The sequence below is a fragment of the Thunnus albacares genome, chromosome 13, assembly GCF_914725855.1.
Source record: "Thunnus albacares chromosome 13, fThuAlb1.1, whole genome shotgun sequence".
Classification (NCBI taxonomy): Eukaryota; Metazoa; Chordata; class Actinopteri; order Scombriformes; family Scombridae; genus Thunnus; species Thunnus albacares.
In genome coordinates this window covers 31,546,368-31,561,817 of record NC_058118.1, presented here as the reverse complement: position 1 = coordinate 31,561,817, position 15,450 = coordinate 31,546,368, and the positions used below count along the sequence as shown (strand labels likewise).

Sequence of the window (15,450 nt, the reverse complement as noted above, 5' to 3'; positions counted from 1 at the left end):
TTTTGTCTCCATACCATGTTTTGCAGGATTTGCAGGGATGCTCATTTGTTTGTTTTCCAGTGAACTTGATTTTTTTTAATGGATTTTTCAGGGTTTTCTTTGAATGTATGTACTTAATGTGCTCTTGGCTGGTGGGGTAGAGGCTAGTGGGGGCGGTGGGGGGGTTTAGCTTGCTCGCTGATCCCTCTCTGTCTCTTTGGTATTTGAATAAGACCCTTGAATGACATCAGTGGCTTTGTGGACTTAATGATAAGAACAAACACAAGGGAAATGAGAGAAGATTGATTAGGCCTACAATTCACAAAAATAATATTCTTGACGAAAGACATGACATGATTATTGACATGATCTCTGACATTACCATGTTGGCCTTTATGACCTCAGAGGCTGATGGCTGATCAACGCTATCCAGGCTGAAGCACTGGCACGTGGTCACCATCTGAACAACTTCCTGCACTGTGCTGATCTCCATGTCAGCATCCACGTCCACGGTGCAGAAAGTTGGGCCTCGCTCAGTTTGTTGATCAGGACCATCTGCTGGAGACGGTTTGGGTGGCAGATCTCTCTCGCTCTGTTGCGATCAGGGATTAGATGTTAATTCAGGGGAACATTTCTGTGGTTTCATCTTGTTCCATGTCTTGCTGAAGAATTTGAAGAAGTCAGATTTCGGCAGCTTTAGTCCTGCTGTCCCCCTTGGTCCACTTGCATCCTTCTTCTTCATCCCTCTACCAGTTATGTCTCTTAAAGAGCACCTTGTCAGATGCGGCGGATGACACGTTACATGCATGTTGTGCCTTTTTCATCATCTGGAGAAATTCCATAGTATTGCCATAAAGACGGAGACTGCGAGGCATGGCGTCATCTTTTGGGAGCTGCTCTATGAACATCTTGCCCCACTCCAGGAACAGCTCCAGGTTAACCCAGCCATCATCGGAATCTCGGCAACAACGTAGACCGGGACGTTTGCCCTTTCAGATTACCATTGTTGAGCTATACACTTCCATGGCGTTGAAAGCGGCGAGGACTGTTTTTGTCTCTCCCGTCAGTAATCTCAACACAAGGTTTTCCAACTTCACTCGCCACCCGCATGGAGCAGAACTGGTCTTGCAACCCAGATTCATTGTAATTCCAGAGGAGTGTGGGAACATCTGTGATTTGTAGGTCATGGAGAGGAGCCTTGTACTGCGTCAACCACTTGTCAACAACTTCACAGTTCATGGCTGCAGCCCCTGCTGCGGCTTCAGGTTACTTCATGTTGAGGTCAGGGTTTCTCTTCATGACATTTTGGAACCAACAGAGCCCAGCAGTTCCCTTCACCGCAGAAAACCACAGTATTCCATTTGCTTTGGCGTAATCAATGCCAGCTTCTGGATGTCCTTTTTAGTTAAAGGAAAGCCTCTTTGTGAGAGTGTTTTAGCAAGGCTGGCCAGCTCTTTTCAGCTGCCTCAGGTAGATAGGGTTTCCTACTGGTTGCATATTCTGTGTCACTTATTTTCCCCTTCACTCGCCTCTGTAATGTTGACTTTGGCACATTCCATGCCCTTGCCAAAAATCTAAGTTTTGGCCTCTGTCCTGTCTCCAGCATCTTTTTATATTCATTTATCACACCCTTCAGTCTTTCTTCCCTCCACTGATTACACTTTCCTCCAACCTTTCTGCCAGAAGTTCCCTGTTTCCTGGGTGTATAATTGTCTATAATGGATATTAAAAATGTTAATATTCCCTTTCAAACTATATTTCCCTCTCCCACCAGGATATGTGTGTGTGTGTGTGTGTGTGAGAGAGAAAGAGAGAGAGCACGAGAGAGAGAGGGAGAGAAGTGCAAGTGTACAAACACAAATTGTGTGTGCACGTATGTGTGTTTGCACAGACACATGCATGTGTGTGCTTGGCTAATTCTGGACTGTTGTAGCTGACATGGACTTGTGACAACGTGACAAAAATACTAAAAATATCCAGTAATATGACAGAGTGGCATGCAATCGCATAGTAACACATGATTTTATGGCACCTGGTAGCCTAGAGACAAGCAGGTTTCACTTCAGAAAAATGTCCCGTTTTACCTAATTCATTCATGTAAAATGGGACAGCCACTCAAAACCCTTCCCATAAAAAGTAAAGTGTATTGTAAAAATATTCTGATTATAAGTCAAACAGTTAATAAGAATAAACATTGTACAACCATTTTTGATGTTATGCCGTCATTGTTTTAGCTGCAGTGCTCGTATTACCAGAAAGAGAACGTTGACCTGAAACAAACATGGCCGCCTTAAAAGATCTGCAACCAGTGATTTTTTAAAAAATCTTTGCCCATCCTAGTTTTTTCAGACCAATCAAAAATGATTGTTTCATGTAAAAGACATTTGTAGCAACAATGCTATAACATGTTTGGTGATTGGCTGCTAATATTTAAAGAGCCCCAAGATGTAAAACCTCATTTTGTCCCATTTTACCTGATGTCCCACATTACCAGATTTCACTACACAAGTATTATCAGTGTCATGTAGTGAAAGTATCACAGTAAAATCCTCTTCACTCCAAGTACCAATACCTCAAAATTATACTTGAATGCAGTACAGTGTCTGCTGAAGTGTACTGAATGAAGTTTAAGTGTTAATTTAAGAGCTCAGAGGAGATGAAATGTCTCTCAGTTTATACTCCTGAACTTGTACCGTAGCGAAGGTTATTAGTGGACGTTCAGGTGTAGAAACTGAAACACGATGTGAGTTGAAGTGTCGGCTGAAGTGCGAGAACTGAGTGCAGTTGAAGATTTAGCTGAAGTTCAAGTGATGAAAGGAAATTAAATGTCAGTTGAAGCGTTGGTGATAAATTGATTTGTGTCAGTCAGAGTTGAAGTCCTGAAAGAAATGAACAATTAAAGTGTACGCAGTGAAAGCAATCTGAATTATGTAAGAACGGTGATAACTGTTGGAGTTAGAAGAGAAGATGTGCTTGTTTGTTAGTTTTTGTTTGTGAAGACGAAGTGAAGACTTCAGACCTGAAAGGGTTGGAAGTGTCAGTTGAAGTTTGAAGGCCCGAAATGCACTGAAAGTGTCTTGACGCGGCATTTTTGAAATACACCTGTTGTTTTAAACTGCCTTGATGGCTTTTACTCCCAACCTTGTCAAACGAGGACTCAGCGGCCAAAGCAGGCGAAAAAGAGAGACAGAGAGAGAGAGAGAGACAGTGCGGCGGCAGTCGAGCGAGGAGAGGGAGCAGCGGTAGTGAGAACAAAGTCATTAAATGAGAGAAATAAAACGTTATTTTCTGACTGTTTCACGGTGGTTACTTTATAAAGCAGAAATAAACAACCATCAAACACTCAACAGATGATTTACTTGGTTTGATTTTCCTCTTCTGAATTTCTGTTGTTTGGCGTTTCAAATCTGATGCCTGCAGGAGCGTCAAATGAGCCACGTCAATTATCGCTTTCAGTGCATTTGAGCCTTAAAGCTGATTAACGGGCGCGGGAATGTCGCAGCTGACATGAGATTTAAAAACTCCGTATACTGTGAAATACACAGAGATTTATCTGGCGGTGATCGGCTTCATCGGATGTTCATAATATGTAAAAGCATTGAAAGAAGTTGGAACGACAGCTGTAAAGGTCAGAATGTAGGAAGTAAAAACTGCTTTACACATCTCAACACCACATTTACGACTACGTACCACAATACAACCTGACACAACGAAAAATATTTGTTGACATGACGAAAACTAGACAAAAATGAAATAAAAATTAACTTTGGAGTCTGCATGAATGTGAAACAGAATCATTAAACTGATTCAAAGTGCATTGATTGACCGATACCCTTTAAATGAACCCTGGTTGAGTCGAACCCACCCAGTAAAGTCAATTAAAGTTACTCAATTATTCAGTTAAATGTTGAGGTCATGTGTGTGTGTGTGTGTGTGTGTGTGTGGTCTGTCATAGGCTACTTTTGGGGACAAATTTCAGATTGAAGACCAGTTAATTGGGGGGGAAACCTGTCCAACAGGGGACAGTCAGTCCAAAGTCATGTCCCCAGTTGGTAAAACACTGATTTTTGGGTCAGTGGTTATGGTTAGGGTGAGTCTTTAGGACAAGAATGTAGGTCTATGTAATGTCCCCAAAAGTGACCATGGTCTGATATGTGTGTGTGTGTGTGTGTGTGTGTGTGTGTGTGTCCAGATATTCCTGATGTTGTGGGGACTCGCCTCCTTATGGGGACAAAAAGCAAAAGTCCCCTTAATTTTAGGGTGAAGACTTGGTTTGAAGTTAAGGTTAGTTTAGGGTTATATTAAGGTTAGTTTAGGGTTATGTTATGGTTAGGGTAAGTCAATGTGACGTCCCCTGAAGTGATGGAAACATAACGTGTGTGTGTGATATAAGATGCCAGTATTGAGTCATTCCCAGCCAAGGTCACCCAGTTTCAGGTGATAAAAGTAGCCTGCTGGGAGTGTGTGTGTGTGTGTGTGTGTGTGTGTGTGTGTGTGTGATCTATTTTCAGATCAGTTATAAATGTGCACCATGCCGTTGGCAGCAGAGCAACAATAACCTTGTTGATGTGCTGTTTAGTGGAAAGAGTGACGGCCAATCAGAGCGTAAATCCCCAGGTGGGCGGAGACAGTTTCGCTCCAGTTTGATCCTCGAGGGGAGTCGTTGCTTTATTTGAGGCGAATCAAGTTTTCCTCTAGAATAAACGAACGTCTTAACTTTAGAAAACACAGCTGGTCATCTTGACAAATCTATGAGAGATCTTTAAAACATTCTGTCTGCTGCTCAGTAAACAATATGTGTGAAAGATAAATCTGGAGTTTTTTATCTGTCTAAAGAGATGTGTCTGGTGTTTTTCTGTGTGATTCTACATCTCGTCTGCAGAGCCAAACTAAAAATAGTCAGCTTTCCATCCGAGTCAAGCACAAATTCAAGCTGAATTTCCAGAATATTGTTTAAAGGAAATTCAGGCAAATGCTTGTTTTGCGTCCACTGCTGCTGTGTGAACATTAGCTTTATCTCTATTAGATAAACAGCAGGTGGCGCTAACTCTCCAATCGCTGCCATTTAAACCGCTGCAGAAGAAGAGACGATGACGTCATTAAAAGAGCTCCGTCGATGGAAAACGTGATGGAAATATGACGTTTCTGTTAGTTTCATGTACTGATGTGAGGAAGGTTACGGTCTCCTCATCATCGCTCCACACAATCTGTTGTTATGGATACCAGTCAGCCAGGTATAAACACTTTTTTTGTGATATTTCAGGATTTATTCTAATTTCAAATTGAAAAAAAAGCAGGTGGATGGAAACACACCTGATGTTTTAGTCCGTCTCTCAATACTCTGTCTGCGGCTCTCAGCTCAAAGCTCATTGGTTCCTACTGACGGCCTTTCAAAACGCCTCGAGCAGATTCACCGCAGAACCAGAGGTTGATCAGGAAGCTGGGAGCAGTCGATATGTACTGTATATAAAGTTTAGTTGGTGGATTTTGTGTGTGAGTCTGTCTGTTGTCAATACTTTCCTCCTTCTTCCTACTGAAGATCTTTAAAAACTGACAAATATTTGTAGTTTTTACCAAACAGCATTTGTTGGGGACTATTTTCAGCGGTGGATGGAGCCACGTGTGGTGCTCTAGTGTGTGTTCATGGCAGCAGGATGGTGTGTGTGTGTGTGTGTGTGTGTGTGTTGATGGTGATGAAGGAACATGTCACCGTGTGACTCACTTTTAATAGTTTTTCAACAACAATGCAGCTCTACGGCACAGAGGAATCAGATATAGCACACACAATACTCCAGCTGACGTCGGTCCACATATGGAAAACATAAACCCAGTCTATCAGGGATGTGGCTTTGTTGGTTTTAGTAACTATTTTCTAACATGAAGATGCAGCCTGGGAGGAAAAATTCTTGAACGGTGTAATAAAAAAAAACATGATGGAGCTGCTGATCAGGAGTCGTTCTTTACTCTTTAATGTCGCAGCTCTCAGTTGAAGAATGTGAGTCGAGATGAGACGGCGTCACGTTGGCTTTAAATTCCAGACAGACGGATAAGGAGAGGAGGATGATGGGAAAAAACATTTGGAGATAGAGACAGGAGGAGAGAAGAGTTCATTCTGCTGTTAACCTCTGATCTTCTGGGTCACATCATTTCCTCTTCTAGACGATGTTTCAGTCCGTTATTGATCCATTTGGTGTCTTACTGAGACTTTTTATTTCCTTTAAAACAAGTGAAAACATCAACCAGTGAGAGTTAACGTCAACTTGTTTCAAGTAGAAATCCAACAGAGGAGTTAACAATTAAGTTCTGAACTTAATTCAAGTGTATGAAAGGAACTGCTTGTCAAAGTCAGAGTAACTGCTAATAATCTAAGTGGTTGCCACGGTGATCATGGTGGTTTCTACAGTTTTACTAGGTGTTTGGGTGGTACTGTATACAAGGTGAGGGTGTGTTTAATGTACCGTAGGTGAGTGAAGATGTTACCAGGTGACTGTTGCTGTGACGTTCTGGGTAGTTTGAGTAGTTACACCTAGTGAGGCTGCCAAATGTCATGTAATGTGGTTGCTATGTGGTTGCTATGTGGTTGCTATGACGTCGGCTCTCTTGTTCGTAGGTTGTTAGCTCGGAGACTTGTGTTTGCAGGGGTGGTTGGTAAAGGCATCCAAATCGTTGCTATGTGGTGGGTTGCTGGTGTGTTTAAGGTGGTTGCTATGGTGACGGGAGACTTCACTTCTCACTCAGAGTTGTTAATATTGCACTCTGTCTTTAAAGGAGACAAAGGTAGCTTTTTGTGATTTTCTATCATTTATATTCTGTTCTGATGTCGGATGTTAAACGACGTCAAAGGTCCAAAAGCTGAACGTCTGTAGAAACGCTGCCTGCAAGTCAAAGCCGAGGTTTCAGGAGCCCTCACACTTCGTTTGTAATGTTTGTTTACTTTCCTGACAAGATGACATCAGATCTCCATAAATGTCCCGTTCTTTAATCTTTGTTGCTAAGGCGGTTGCTAAGGTGGTTGCTAAGGTGTTTCCACGTGTTGTTCAGCTCCAACATGTACGGATGGATTTGAGAAGTTGACATTTGGAGTAAAGAAGGAGAAAAAGAAGTGAAATCCTGCTACTATAGTTTGTTTACGTAGCCTCCGGAGCCGGAGGAAGCTTCCTGAAAGCTGACCAATCAGAACAGAGTGAGCTCATCAGGAGGCGGGGCTTAAAGAGACAGGAGCTAAAACGGCCTGTTTCAGACAGAGGCTGAACTGAGGGGCTGCATAAAGGACCAGTAGAAGATAAATAAGGAGGTTTTATTCCAGTAGAGCCCCAGAATATAAATATAAAGCTGGAAATGAGCAGAATATGTCCTGTTCAACAAGATCAATGTCCAATCAACACACTTACAGTTTTTTTAACGATATTTTTGACGTCACCTGGTTTAGTGTTTTACTGTACCAGATGAAAAGTCAGGAGATCTTTCAGATCTTCTTAGAAGTTATTATGATTCACTCTGAGTGGATGAATCCAGTAGTTGTTGATATATTTTAATAAAGAGCTGAAGAGTCGACCTCATGTTGGATCAGAGGACATTTATTCACAACCTGGACCAACGTGGACCAACGTGGACCAACGTGGACCAGTGGACTGACATTACCTGTTGTTGTTGTTGTTGTTGTTTCTGTCTGTAAAATATCAGACTTCACACTCTCCTAAAAGCTCAAAGTGATGTTTTCATGAGCTGGTTTTGTTCCACCAACAGTCCAACATGCAGAGATGTTGAGTTTCCTATAAAAGCAGCAGATCGTCACAAATAAGAAGCTGAAATGAATGAATTGATTATCAAAACATTTACTGATTATTTGATTCAGCTCTAAAGATCATAAATAAACACATTCATCAAACTCAGTATTTACTGTTTTTATACTTCTGTAACTGATTACACTTCATATTTATTTAATATTATATAATTGCACTTTCATTTTGCACAACATTAGGCGACCAACGTTTTCCCAATTAATCGATCAGTTGTTTGATCCATAAAATGTGGATCAATGTTTCCCAAAGACACCAGAAAATATTCACATTTAACAAACTGCAATCAGAGAATTTCTTCTTAAAAAATGACTCAAAAAGATGAATCGATGATCAAAAAAGGTTGGTGATTAATTTAATAGTTGGCAACTAATTGATTAATGAACTAATGGTTGATTGTTGTCGTTCTGTTTGATCATATTGTGATTTCACAGTCGTTATTTCTGTCTGAGTGATTCCTGCTCTGTTTCTCTTCCTGTTTAATCTGTTTCGAGGGTCTAAAGCTGCACACACACATAAAACACACACACACACACACTTGACTGTGTATGTGTGTGTGTCTGTGTGTACCTGATGTGATTGGTGGATGAACGCGCTGCTGTTGTGGACTGTTTGTTTACCCCTCGGAGAGCGTTCGCTGATAGCAGCTTCCAGCTTATTTTTCAGCCTCGTCATGAGCGAGCTGGAGGTGTTCAGAGCAGAGTCGCAGTGTGTGTGTGTGTATGTGTGTGTGTGTGTGTGTGTGTGTGTGTTTGGCACTATCATCTGTTCAATATTATCTGCAGGGCTCTTCTGAAAATGAGCCAACGCTCTGTCAGCAAACGCTGGATAAATAAAGATCTGGACGCTGCTCGTTCTTCAGCTGCAGGTTGATTTAAAGTCACTGTGAAGTTTCAGCATCATCATAATAAAACTCATCAAATCATAAACAGTAAAAAACACACAAGTTATCAGACAGCGAAGCAGCTGAAGAGGAGGCAGAGACGCAGGAACAAACATCACCAAACATGAAGCTCCAAACTTCTTTGTTTTCTGACAGAATTCCTCGAACGTCTGAATCATCCCTTTTAATCCAGACTACAAATACATGTGATTATCTGAGTTTATTTGAGATCTGCATTAAGCTCCTTCCCATGACCCCGACATCGTCATGGCAACAAACCATCAGTCTCACAGCTGGGACTCACAAAAGACAACAGTAATCTATTTTCTTTATTCTTTCTCCTTGTTTTCATATTTTCTGACAACCAAACTCTGATTAAATGATTTCATAGTCATAACTAACTTAAAGGACACATATTCTGCATATTTCCAGCCTCTATATTTATATTCTGGGGCTCTACTGGAATAAAACCTCCTTATTTATCTTCTACTGGTCCTTTATGCAGCCCCTCAGTTCAGCCTCTGTCTGAAACAGGCCGTTTTAGCTCCTGTCTCTTTAAGGCCCCGCCTCCTGATGAGCCCACTCTGTTCTGATTGGTCAGCTTCAGGAAGCTTCCTCCGGCTCCGGAGGCTACGTAAACAAACTATAGTAGCAGGATTTCACTTCTTTTTCTCCTTCTTTACTCCAAATGTCAACTTCTCAAATCCATCTGTACATGTTGGAGCTGAACAACACATGGAAACACCTTAGCAACCACCTTAGCAACAACCTTAGCAACAGCTTTAGCAACCACGGCTAAAGAACAGACAGCCGTTTATGAGCATGTGTGACGTCAGCTCATCAGCGAAGTAGAAAAAAATGTCACAAACGAGGCGTTCAGAGGAAGTTGAAGCCCTGAGTTTTGACTTGCAGGCAGCGTTTCTACAGACGTTCAGCTCAATTTTTGGACCTTTGACCTCGTTTAACATCTGACATCAGAACAGAATATAAATGATAGAAAATCACAAAAAGCTGCCTGAGTCTCCTTTAAAGACAGAGTGCAATATTAACAACTCTGAGTGAGAAGTGAAGTCTCCTGTCACCATAGCAACCACCTTAAACACAACCAGCAACCCACCACATAGCAACGATTTGGATGCCTTTACCAACCACCCCTGCAAACACAAGTCTCCGAGCAAACAACCTACGAACAAGAGAGCCGACGTCATAGCAACCACATAGCAACCACATTACATGACATTTGGCAGCCTCACTAGGTGTAACTACTCAAACTACCCAGAACGTCACAGCAACAGTCACCTGGTAACACCTTCACTCACCTACAGTACATTAAACACACCCTCACCTAGCTACAGTACCACCCAAACACCTAGTAAAACTGTAGGAACCACCATGATCACCGTGGCAACCACTTAGATTATTAGCAGTTACTCTGACTTTGATAAGCAGTTCCTTTCATACACTTGAATTAAGTTCAGAACTTCATGAATAACAGGATATAAATAACAGAAAATAACAACAAGCAGAATATGAACCCTTTAAAACACTCCGTGTGTCCATAATGTCATCACTGAATGTTTTGCAGATTGTACGAATAAACTTAATAATAATAATGAACTTTACTCACATGAACCTTTTTAACAAGGCAATAAAAAAAAAAGATTCAAAGAAAGAAAAATGAAAGAAGAAACTCTGATAAAACATTAAAAGTATATTTACATGTAGAGTGAAACTGGAGAAGAGAATGAGAAGTTTGTTCTGAGAACGTGATCATGTGATCATCTCCCAGCAGAGCGATGTATGGACTCAGTCTGTCATCAACTGAGCGCGCTCATAAAACAGGAATGTCTATCCTGTGTGTGTGTGTGTGTGTGTGTGTGTGTGTGTGTGTAATGATGTTATATCATAGAGTCTTTATCCGTCCTCTGAATCCACCCGGCTGAGCAGAGAAGCTTTACGACCCTCTAACAGATCAAACGTCCCCTCAGACCGTCGACTCAAAACCAACCAAGAACAGAACGCCACAACTTCATCTCGTCTCTACGGTTACAACAAGCGCTCATCTGGAGGTAATTTAAGGGATAAACTGGTGTGTTTTGGTTTGTGTGTGTGTGTGTGTGTGTGTGTGTGTTTCATGGATCAAAGACTCTAAATATCATCATCATCAATCATCAGTCAGATCAGCTTGATGAGAAAAACAACAGGAATGAAACTAAAGACATAAAACAATCTGATCTCATTGATTTTGTGGTAAAACTGTAAAAAAAACCTGCGAGTCTCTAAAGTTCAGTTTGTTTCTCCAGATGATCGACTTTAAGATGCTTTAAAATCATCAATCCTGCTGGTTTTTAATGAATCAACAATTTAAACACATATTTAATGATTATATAACGTCATAAATATGCATAAAGCCCTTAATTCCTGGAAACTATTAGCTGGAAACTAAATACATTTACACAAGTATTTCCATGTGATGCTACTTTCTACTCCACTACATTTATTTGACACAATGGATAATATAACAAGCTTTTAAAATACAACACATTGTTAAAGATGAAACCGGCGGTTTCCAGCGTGTAGTCGGGGTCACGTTTCACACGTCTAGTAGTGCTTCTATATTTGTGCATTTAAGGAAAATTAAAATTTTAATTTACAAGAACTTTACATAAAGAAAAAATATAAAACAAATAAGTTTGGACAAACTGAATGTTATTATTAGTTTGTTTGTTTAGAACATTTTGTTGTATTAGTTTGTGTGTTGATGTGTTTATATATACTATGTTTTTTTTATTTTTTATCATGTTTTGTTTGTTTGACATAAATAAACAACAGAGTAAATAAATAAAAAGCTTTAAAAGTGACGACGGTGACGTCTGGTGTGTTGAAGCTGGAAAATAAGATAAAAAGTGAATAAAAACATAAAAAACATCAGAGATCAAAGTAAACAGTTAATAACAGTTTTAAAATGATTATTGACAATCATTCATATTAATCACGTTGATTTACAGTCACGTGTTTCATCATTTTAAGTATTTAATTAAGTTCTGATCAGTTTTCATACAAATAAACATTGTGATCACCTTCTTCCTCCTCTTCCTCTTCATCAGCCTTCCTCTTCATCAGCCTTCCTCTTCATCAGCCTTCCTCTTCATCGACCTTCCTCTTCATCGACCTTCCTCTTCATCAGCCTTCCTCTTCATCAACCTTCCTCTTCATCGATCTTCATCTCCTCCAGAGTTGATTTTATTGATTTGAACATTAAAATGCAAACAAACACTCGTCCAGCAGCAGAGAGACGACTGCAGGTTGTTGATGTTGTTGTTGCTGCAGTTTGTTGTTGTTGCTGCAGTTTGTTGTTGTTGCTGCAGTTTGTTGTTGCTGCAGTTTGTTGTTGTTGCATGTTGTTGTTGTTGTTATTGCAGGTTGTTGTTGTTGCAGGTTGTTGTTGCTGCAGTTTGTTGTTGCTGCAGTTTGTTGTTGTTGTTATTGCAGGTTGTTATTGCAGGTTGTTGTTGTTGCTGCAGGTTGTTGTTGCTGCAGTTTGTTGTTGTTGCATGTTGTTGTTGTTGCAGGTTGTTGTTGTTGTTGTTGTTGTTGCAGTTTGTTGTTGCAGTTTGTTGTTGTTGCATGTTGTTGTTGTTGCAGGTTGTTGTTGTTGTTGTTGTTGTTGCAGTTTGTTGTTGCATGTTGTTGTTGTTGCAGGTTGTTGTTGTTGCAGGTTGTTGTTGTTGTTGTTGTTGTTGTTGTTGCAGTTTGTTGTTGTTGTTGTTGTTGTTGCAGTTTGTTGTTGCAGTTTGTTGTTGTTGTTGCAGGTTGTTGTTGTTGCAGGTTGTTGTTGTTGCAGGTTGTTGTTGCAGTTTGTTGTTGCAGTTTGTTGTTGTTGCATGTTGTTGTTGTTGCAGGTTGTTGTTGTTGTTGTTGTTGTTGCAGTTTGTTGTTGCATGTTGTTGTTGTTGCAGGTTGTTGTTGTTGTTGTTGTTGTTGCAGTTTGTTGTTGCAGTTTGTTGTTGTTGCACGTTGTTGTTGTTGTTGCAGTTTGTTGTTGTTGCAGTTTGTTGTTGTTGTTGCTGCAGTTTGTTGTTGTTGCACGTTGTTGTTGTTGTTGTTGCAGTTTGTTGTTGTTGCAGTCTGTTGTTGTTGCAGTTTGTTGTTGTTGCAATTTGTTGTTGTTGCAGTTTGTTGTTGTTGCAATTTGTTGTTGTTGCAGTTTGTTGTTGTTGCTGCAGGTTGTTGTTCTGCAGTTTGTTGTTTCTGTTGAAGTTTGTTGTTGCTGCAGTTTGTTGTTGTTGTTGAAGTTTGTTGTTGTTGCACGTTGTTGTTGTTGCAGGTTGTTGTTGTTGTTGTTGTTGCAGGTTGTTGTTGCAGTCTGTTGTTGTTGTTGTTGCAGTTTGTTGTTGTTGCACGTTGTTGTTGTTGTTGTTGTTGCAGTTTGTTGTTGTTGCAATTTGTTGTTGTTGCTGCAGGTTGTTGTTCTGCAGTTTGTTGTTTCTGTTGAAGTTTGTTGTTGTTGCACGTTGTTGTTGTTGCAGGTTGTTGTTGTTGTTGTTGTTGTTGCAGTTTGTTGTTGCAGTTTGTTGTTGTTGTTGTTGCAGTTTGTTGTTGTTGCACGTTGTTGTTGTTGTTGTTGTTGCAGTTTGTTGTTGTTGCAGTTTGTTGTTGTTGTTGCTGCAGTTTGTTGTTGTTGCACGTTGTTGTTGTTGTTGTTGCAGTTTGTTGTTGTTGCAGTCTGTTGTTGTTGCAGTTTGTTGTTGTTGCAATTTGTTGTTGTTGCAGTTTGTTGTTGTTGCAATTTGTTGTTGTTGCAGTTTGTTGTTGTTGCTGCAGGTTGTTGTTCTGCAGTTTGTTGTTTCTGTTGAAGTTTGTTGTTGCTGCAGTTTGTTGTTGTTGTTGAAGTTTGTTGTTGTTGCACGTTGTTGTTGTTGCAGGTTGTTGTTGTTGTTGTTGTTGCAGGTTGTTGTTGCAGTCTGTTGTTGTTGCAGTTTGTTGTTGTTGCAGTTTGTTGTTGTTGTTGCAGTTTGTTGTTGTTGTTGCAGCTTGTTGTTGTTGCAGTCTGTTGTTGTTGCAGTTTGTTGTTGTTGTTGCAGTCTGTTGTTGTTGCAATTTGTTGTTGTTGTTGCAGTTTGTTGTTGTTGTTGCAGTTTGTTGTTGCAGTTTGTTGTTGTTGCAATTTGTTGTTGTTGCAGTTTGTTGTTGTTGCAGTCTGTTGTTGTTGTTGCAATTTGTTGTTGTTGCAGTTTGTTGTTGTTGCAATTTGTTGTTGTTGCAGTTTGTTGTTGTTGCAGTTTGTTGTTGTTGTTGCAGTTTGTTGTTGTTGTTGCAGTTTGTTGTTGTTGTTGCAGTTTGTTGTTGCAGTTTGTTATTGTTGCAATTTGTTGTTGTTGCAGTCTGTTGTTGTTGCAGTTTGTTGTTGTTGTTGCAGTTTGTTGTTGTTGTTGCAGTTTGTTGTTGCAGTTTGTTGTTGTTGCAATTTGTTGTTGTTGCAGTTTGTTGTTGTTGCAGTCTGTTGTTGTTGTTGCAATTTGTTGTTGTTGCAGTTTGTTGTTGTTGCAATTTGTTGTTGTTGCAGTTTGTTGTTGTTGCAGTTTGTTGTTGTTGCAGTTTGTTGTTGTTGTTGCACGTTGTTGTTGCAGGTTGTTGTTGCAGTTTGTTGTTGTTGTTGCACGTTGTTGTTGCAGGTTGTTGTTGCAGTTTGTTGTTGTTGTTGTTGCAGTTTGTTGTTGTTGTTGCACGTTGTTGTTGCAGGTTGTTGTTGCAGTTTGTTGTTGTTGTTGCACGTTGTTGTTGCAGGTTGTTGTTGCAGTTTGTTGTTGTTGTTGCAGTTTGTTGTTGTTGCAGTTTGTTGTTGTTGCTGAAGTTTGTTGTTGTTGCAATTTGTTGTTGTTGCTGAAGTTTGTTGTTGTTGCAATTTGTTGTTGCTGCAGTTTGTTGTTGTTGTTTTTGCTGTTTGTTGTTGCTGCAGTTTGTTGTTGTTGTTTTTGCTGTTTGTTGTTGTTGTTGTTGCTGCCGTGAAATAAAACACCACCCACCAACCTCCCACAATGCACTGGGGCAGTGAGTCGTGCAGAGTTCTGTTCTCATGAGGGCTGCTAATAACGATCATGTTAGTTATTGATTAGTTTTGTTCTAGTTTTAACAGTCGTGTCATCATATACGACACAGAAAAGTATTAAATCACATTTGAGAAGCTGAAACCAGATCATTTGTGGTATTTTTAAGACAAAGTTATTTGATCATCAGAATAGTTGCAGATCAGTTAATGGATGCAGCTCTACGTCTGACAGCTCAGAGACGTCATGTGACTGTTAGAATCCGAGCAGGAAGACGCAGGTTTTTATTTGTCTAAACCAAGAAACTAAGAAAAGACAAAACATGAGTCATTAATAACTAAACTAGTCCTGTTGCTGCGGTTTGCATACAACAGTACGTATGACTTCATCTGTCATAGCAGCTTCTGTTGATGTGCTGTCATTGGTCGTTGGAGCGTCGGAGGTCCCGGTCATTCCTGTGAAAGCTGCTCAGTGGCGCATGAAGCCAAAAAAAGTTTGACATCTTCCACATCTGTATATTTTGCAGGAACCAGCGGTTCAACTTGAAGGAGGATAAAACGATTCAGTCGTTCGGTGATCAGACCGAACGGATCAAATTCTGACAGTGAGACGAGTCATTTCACGGTACAGACGTCTCTTTCACGATGTAAGTGTGCTTCGATAGTCACAATCACAGTTCGCTGTTATGTCAGATTAGCTTCACAGTCCAATGCTCTTCCTGGAGACTCAGTGACATCACATC

General features: G+C 40.4%; 1 protein-coding gene across 2 annotated transcripts in view; it reads right to left on the bottom strand.

Moving 5' to 3' along the window:
* LOC122995124 (alpha-1A adrenergic receptor-like) overlaps positions 1-1,451 on the bottom strand; it is a 17,959-nt gene extending 16,508 nt beyond the window's left edge. For both annotated transcript variants that reach the window (XM_044370148.1, XM_044370150.1), the window contains exon 1: positions 362-1,451. The gene's annotated coding sequence lies outside the window, so the exon portion shown is untranslated. The remainder of the gene's footprint in view (positions 1-361) is intronic.
* Between the last annotated feature and the right edge of the window lie 13,999 nt (positions 1,452-15,450).